The sequence below is a fragment of the Thunnus thynnus genome, chromosome 11 (genome assembly GCF_963924715.1).
Source record: "Thunnus thynnus chromosome 11, fThuThy2.1, whole genome shotgun sequence".
NCBI classification, from domain to species: Eukaryota; Metazoa; Chordata; class Actinopteri; order Scombriformes; family Scombridae; genus Thunnus; species Thunnus thynnus.
This window is the reverse complement of record NC_089527.1, coordinates 13803920-13809837: the sequence shown is the minus strand read 5'-3', so window position 1 is coordinate 13809837 and position 5918 is coordinate 13803920. Positions and strand designations below refer to the sequence as shown.

Here is a 5918-nt window from a genome sequence, read left to right as displayed (position 1 = left end):
GTCTTTAAAGAAGGTAAGGTGATGTAGGGCTTTTGTACAGCAATCTATTCAAATATGTTGCTAAATAATGGCTTTTGTGATTTGGATTGTGCCCTTATTTTGAATTCTACTTTCCATGAAATATTGCAAAAACACAAACATGTCTTCATTTTTTCATTGGATATGCAAACACCTCAAGAGGCACCATAACTGGTATTTGGACACATTTGGAGGGCCATAATACATATGGCAGGTATTTATTTGGTCCTTTCATATTAATTGGGGGTTATCTAACAGCAATATATGTTACCCATTTGCCAGGTATTGACCTCCAATAGCTGTGTAACTCCTGATGAGCTTTACTGATTTATTTATTTTTTTTAATTATTCTTTGATTTTTTTGTTCCCAAATGATGACTGACTTTTATTTTTGGTTAGGCACATTGCTCCACAGTGTTTCTTCTACCCTCACTATGGATGAAGGTGCACTATAATGCAGAGAGCCAAATACACTTCGTATAAAGGTTGGTGACAGGAATTGGCTTTTGGAGTTTCTACTTGAAGCTACAGTATGTTGAAACTGTCAAAACAGAATAAAACACAACTAATTCAGTGAAACAGAATACAAATCAGAAAAGATGAGATACCATAAGTGTTAGACCAAAGGTATTGCAAAAAATGAAAGAAAGACAAAAAAACTGGATTCATAAAAGTATACAATAACTCTTGAATGACTTACATCATCCTTTCATGACATGAAGAAACATATTACCACCGGTGAAAGAACAACATTAAGTCCCTTCATGAAGTACAATATAGACAGTTCACAAGACGTAAATATGCTGTACAGTCCGAATGAGTAAAATAAATACAGTTGGCCAAACAGTCAACAGTTACTTGCTTCATACACATTCATTTATCAAAACATCAGCCTCAGACAGCTAGCATTACGGCTAGCTTGTTTAGCACTAAACCGATCATAGAAAAACAAATTACAAACAACTGTCACAAAGTACATTGCCAGTCAAAAGTTTGGACACACCGAGGTATAAGAAATGGATTACTTACTGATGATGTTTCAACATGGGCATTTAGAGGGTGAATTAAAGATGTCTATAGCTTTGTCACAGACCTGACAAAACAGTGTATGTAATGATGGTGGTTAACTGGGAACTGCTATGGGACTTTGCCTGTAGAGGTTGCCACTAGCAACATAATGTTTAACTGAAACTAATTGCTGGTGGCAAAATAGTGTCATTTTCTCATTCACTCATTCCCTACTCCCTATATAATAGGCATTGTGTGCACTGTAGGATGGTCATTAGAAAGTAGTGTACATGACATGGACACTACTTTTTTCATTCTAGTGTGGAATTTTTAAGGGCACTATTTAGTAGATAAATTTACAGGGTAAATTACACTATACAGTATAGTAAATATGGAGGGATTTCGGACACAGCTTGTTATAATTTCCTAGAGCAAGGCCCTAAACCCCCTACCTGTTCATTCATTGTAAATCGCATCTAAATCACAGCATTAGCTCAGCAGTGTCATAAATGGTATATAAATTTCAACCATTATATAACTAGATAATAGGGTTTATAAAATCATGACAGAGCCCATGAAAAAATCATCTCAGATATTAGAACCCAAAAAAAAAGCATGATGCCTTTCATCATAGGGGATGAAAAAAGAGTGTGGAGTTTCCTTGCATTTCACCATAGCTTCTACTGAACAGAGAAAGAGTGATCTGAGCAGTGGCGCAGTATTCTAATTTAAACTCTAGCTGAACCCTGCATTTGAATTCTTTTGAAATCCTCTACAGCCCCGTCATGCAATTTTAAGCATGTCTATACAATAGTTGCCGCCTTTCATGTCTATCAGCATATCCTCTTTTTCCACATACTGTAGCATATTTCAAAAATAGATTTTGCTGAATTTTTCATCCGGTTTCATCCTCCTTATTTTCTTTTTTTCTACTTTAATTTTACATTTTCATACAACACCATTCGGTGGCTCACTTTGCCCACACTCTCACACTCATTGTGCTTTTCTAACTTGGCTCTCTTCCTCTCAAATATGTTTTTATCTTTCCACCCATGAAACAGTACATCTTGCCAATCTTCTGAATTGATTGAACTGAATAATTTGACTCTCTTTTGGTGTGTCAATCTGTGTAATAGATACAGTGATGTGTTTTCAAACCTGACAGCTACTGTAACACACAAGATGTTTCCTTTAGAAGTGAGCTATACTTTTGTTTATAACTTAAGAGACATTCCTTGCTAAATTTCCAAAGCACAAGCTTTTCACTGATTCTATCTCATATCTTAGATATGACTACTTTTGTTTTGTGGTGAGGGGTTTGCAGATTCAATGGATACCCCAAAAAAGCTAAAAAAGAGTTAATTAAAGTAGGTAGGTGTTGCTCTCTCCATCCTTATTGGTGCATCTGTAAGCACAGCAGTCATATTATTCAGTATCTATGGTCTTTTTTATGTGAATATTGTTACGTGGGGCTATAGTACAGGTGAACCCAAGTGCAGACACAGACAAGGAGACAGGAAGAAGGTAAACAGATATTTATTGCTGAGCACCGAGAAGATGGGCTGCAGGCTAGGGGAAGTTTGAGCTGGTGGCTGAGAGCCAGGAACTGAGGCTGGGGCAGGGGCAGTTAGGGGCCAAGGAAGCAGTTCGGGAGTGGAATCCGAGGAGGCTGAGTAGTGCAGGGATCCAATTCAGAGCAGCAGGGATGAGCAGACGAGGGCCAGGGAACAGGGACCTGAGTCAGAGTAAGCAGGACTACAAAGGAAATGGAAAACAGGATGAGTAACTTTAATTTGAGAAATAGGCAAAAGGAACTAAATGCTGAATAGTAAAACTGATAATAAGTTGACTTGAAGCATAGCAAACTGACAAGTGGCAGAGTCTACGATCTGGCAGAGTAGAAGTGGCAGAGCTGAATATTTGTAGAGGTCTTGATTGAGATGAGGTGCAGCTGGTGTGGCTCTGCTCTGACTGTGGCACACGTGCAGACAATCACACACACACAGGGAGAGAGAAGGAGAGAGCCACTCAGGGAGTGGCAGCAGGTTAGAGAGGCACTGAATTAGTTGTAGAGGGCTTGGCAGATGATGTCCCAGGGGCAGATGTAACAAATATAAATGAAAGTGTCAAAATGACAAGTCAAGTCAGTTTTAGCTTTTAGCTCAAAATCACAAATTTGTTTCAGGGGGCTTACAATCTGTACATTATATGACATCCTCTCGACCTCAAAATGCGTGCGTGTGAACGAATCACCTAGGTTGTGTGCACACTGATTGGCCAGACTCCACTATCTGAGTCCATGATCAGGTGAAAAGCAGGGCTGACCAATCTTAGTAGTGGTGGTGCTGCACAGCACTAGGGTCCATACAAAGATTAATGCACAACACAAAACATACAGTGCTGACACTCACTGATACACCAGGGGTTCATTATAAACTCATGCTGTGCAGCCAAACATTGTTCAAACCCAAGGAATCTTATTTTAGATCCAATTAGAGGTCCAAACGTTTCCGGAGATGTCAAATATGTCAAGCTGAAAACATCTAGAATATTTCCATTTGAGGGCCATAAATACATAGTCTTGGGTTTGAATATTTTGTTGTGTAAACATCCTTTATCTTCAATGAAAAGCTAGAACAAGCTGGTAAATAATGTGTCTGTGATACTGTAAGAAAGGTTATGGCAGTCTTGCCACTTGAGATGAAAAAAGGGGGAACTGTATATTTATGGGTTAATTATATGAGGAGACATGTATGGCAGACAGACTTTGACAAAACCTGTCAGCTCAACATCACCTGTCAAGCTGACAGGTGGTGGACTTAAAGTTATGAATAAGATCAGAGATCTAGGTGTCTCATCATGGGATGAAGTCAGGGTGGTCTTGAGTATTCATATAGGGAAGAAGACCAAATGCCAGCTGAAGCCAACTGTTTGTGAATGGCACTCTCCTTTTTTCAGATGAATGGAGAAAAACAACATTGTTTTGTGAGAGAAGAAATATAAGTTTTTGAAGACCAGCAGAGGAGGCTCATTGTGATTTTTTCAGCAAATATACTGTTAGAGCAGTAAGAGGATGTAGCAACAGAGTGGGCATTGTTGTAGTATTTTATATTACTTTATATTGGGAGAATGAAAGAGATGATCATCAAAAATGATTACATGGCGATTGGTCTATTTAGCCCATGCTAAAGCAGCTTAATTTAACAGACACATATCTCATTATCACAATCCATTCTTATTATCATCAGGATGTGTTGCTCAGTGCCAGTTCTGTCTTTATGATGGCGGGATATGATGGCCAATGAAGAGAGGAGACAGTGAGACTGTCCTCCCAAGAAAAACAACAGGATCAGTCATTTATGGAACTGCCCCAAAACAATATATATTAACATTCAAGTGACAGAAGGCCTCTAGTAATTATGACCAAAGCCAAGGAGGAAATCATGTGATGTTATTATATAACAACAAAGTCCACATAGGGAGGAGGGCCGGAGGAATGGATGGGTTAAAAAAACATTGAACGTTAACACTGGAGGTTGCCATCTGTAACTAGTTTATTTAATTTTAACCCAAACCATGATCTTTTCCTAAACCTAAGTATTTTTTCAATGTAAACTCATCCAAACCTTAACCATAGCATTGCCAAATCATAAAACGTATTGGTACGGAAGGTACAGACAACTTATGTTGTCATGCTGATAACGGTTGATAGGGGCATCAGATGATAAAACGCCACTATGTCATACAGGAGTGCATGGACCAACACAGTATTTTGTTGTTTAATTTGGGGGACATGTTGGAGACAATGAACAGTAACAGATAAGCATCACAACTAAATGGGAAAGTCTTATTCTCATAATTGTGGACTCTCTGACCATGGGTCATGTAAACTTTGCACCTGCCACCTCCTATACAGAAATTTTACAGAAATCATTTCCTCATTGTTTCTCATCAAACCCTTTTCTTTGAGTCTGACCAAAAGCAAACACAGATATTAGCCCCCTGGATTAGCTAATTGCATAGAGATCAACCTCCAGGGCAATTTGCCAGTTTACCAAACTAGCTGCCAATTCATTTTCAGTAATAACAAACTTATTTTTTATAGATCGTGATGTGATGTGCTTTAGATTTTAATTTAGCTCTTTTACTTTACGTACTGAGGGTCACTACAGTTTTGAGTTGTGTTTAGCTGAATATCTATGCAGGGACTTTTGAGTAAGAGATCAATGCGTGTTATGAGCTGAACTTAGTGATGGCCATCAATGTGCTTGTCTGCTTGTGAATGACTAAGAAGTATGATAAACAATGAATTTCAACAGTTTGTGCTTCATGACATTCATTGCATGATTCTACAAAAATGTTCCGAAATGCTCTGATTGCTCAGTAGGTGTTATGACTAATAATAATATGACTAACAATATGTCATTTTTGGTCATATTCAGGGCAGCTGTGGCTCAGCAGGTACTGTACAGTGTGTTGTACACTAATAACAGGGTTGGCAGTTCGATCCCCTGCTCCTCCTGTAAATATGACAAAGTGTCCTTGGGCAAAGACATTGAACACCAAATTGCTCCCAATGGTTAGGCTAGCACCCTGCATTGCAGCTTGTTGTCATCGGTATGTGAATGGCTGAACGAGAGGCACATTTTATAATGCTTTGGATAGAAGATATTCAGTCCATGTACAATTTTCATCTAATAATTATGACCAATAAATGCACATTTTACGTCTCTTTTAGTAGGAGACAGATAAAAAAAAAAAGTAAATGGGACATCTGAATTCACATCTATTCCCAGTAGTGGATCAGTTAACCAGATCAGAGAGGCCTTCATCATTCTGAAGAAGCACGGTGGGGTCTTGAGGAGTCACCTGAAATGGAGGTGAAAGGGTTG

General features: G+C 38.6%; 1 long non-coding RNA gene across 1 annotated transcript; it reads right to left on the bottom strand.

The window, feature by feature from the left end:
* Nucleotides 1–2546: 2546 nt before the first annotated feature.
* LOC137192113 (uncharacterized) lies at nucleotides 2547–3083 on the bottom strand. Its single transcript, XR_010930514.1, has 2 exons — nucleotides 2897–3083; nucleotides 2547–2781 (listed from the first exon to the last, which is right to left on the bottom strand). It is a non-coding gene; the product is annotated as an uncharacterized lncRNA (long non-coding RNA).
* Nucleotides 3084–5918: the final 2835 nt, after the last annotated feature.